Here is a 1,671-nt window from a genome sequence, read left to right as displayed (position 1 = left end):
AAAAAAAAAAAAAAAAAAAACAAAAAAAAAAACAAGCTTTTCCCTGCTCTAGTACTCCTAGGCAGCTACAGAAATTTTATGTCTATTGGGTTTTTGGTGGACATTTATCCCCATCTAGCCCAAGTAGGCTGTCCTTTGTAATAGAGTGACCAGAAAGGAGGCTCAGTGTAACTGGATGGGGGGATGCCAACAGGCATTCAGTGTAGCTAAAAGTGCCATGGTTGTTGTGCACGCATTGGGCATTTTAAATCAGTTACTCCCCTGCCAGTTGGATGTTAATGTCACCTGGGAGGGGCGTGCCTGGGGACTCTGTGGGCAGCAGCCAGCAGAAAGCTTAACTCTGCATTGATTCACCTCACAGACTTGAAAAGGAACAAAAGGCCATTACACCCTGTTGAGCAACACACAAATGCTATTTACAAGCTTTGATAGCTATTGAGCCCATGCCAGGACAAGCCTTCATCACAGTAAGGACGGTCTTCTCCATTACAGAGTGCCTACCTGACCTGTTCCACAGGAGGGAGAGGGCCATTCCAGTGTGACCCTGCCCCAGTAAGGGGTACTTTCACTCTCTCTCTCTCTCTCTCTCTCTCCCTCTCTGTCTCTCTGGAGAGTAGATACACCCTCTGGTGATTAAAATAAAATAATTATTTAATGAAAATTATTTTGATACCAATCAAAGAGCTAATAATCTTATTATTCAATTTATTCGATTTGGTAAGTGCAAATAAATAAAATCTTATGTATTTGAGTATTTTAAAAGCTCAGGCTGTTATCGTATGTATTAGGTTGTCAGAAAAGTCATGACTCATTTCGCATTGAAAAACATCATGACTTCTTTGATGACCCAATAAATGGAAAAATGTGCAGAGCAACTTCAAATTCTATTTTAGTGCATACATGGTGGAATAATATCAAAATCTTTATATATTGGAGTATTCTAGTAATATTCCTTCCAGTTTTAGTCAAGACATTTTTTGGCACTATAGTACCGACTATGATATATTATAGATATCAATTTTATTTTTTGTATAAACTTTATTGGGATTTTCACAAGTATTTATCCCTTTATGGAAATTCTCCTTCCCCTAAGGAAAGCTATAAAGAAATTGGTATTTGTCATATATAATACATGTATTATTTTATTCTATTGTCTGAGGAAAAAAAATCTGTATGCAACCTAATTTTTAACCTTGAATTTTTACAGCAAAGAGAAACCTTGGCAATGAAATAGAAATGAAAATATAGTGGTATTTGCAATTACCAATTCTTGAAAAAAAAGAAAGATCCAAGCCTAAAACACAGCAGACGTTTATAGCTTCATTCAAATGGAAGGAAAAGGAAAAAGAATATGTTTATTCCCCAAACTGAAGACAAGAATAAGGAAGTATTATGACTCTCGACTCTCATTTGCAGTGCTGCTACCTCAGAGCATCATCACATATCGTAAGCTCATGTTCTGCAACAGTAGTGATGCTGTTTCAAATATAATAGTACAAGAAAGTGAGCCATAGGAAAAAGCAGCAGGAAATTATGGTGCTGAAATATAACTTCTTCTAGGAAAAAGACTTAACAGGAATCTCGCTGTGCATAAAAGTTATTTAGACACAGGTAAGCTGACATTCAGTCATTTCAGCTTTTTGTATAATAGCTTGGACACAGACGTAACCC

This window comes from Tupaia chinensis, unplaced genomic scaffold (genome assembly GCF_000334495.1).
Source record: "Tupaia chinensis unplaced genomic scaffold, TupChi_1.0 Scaffold000432_1, whole genome shotgun sequence".
In the NCBI taxonomy this organism is placed as follows: Eukaryota; Metazoa; Chordata; class Mammalia; order Scandentia; family Tupaiidae; genus Tupaia; species Tupaia belangeri.
The sequence above is the reverse complement of the archived record's forward strand: the minus strand, read 5'-3'. Positions refer to the sequence as shown.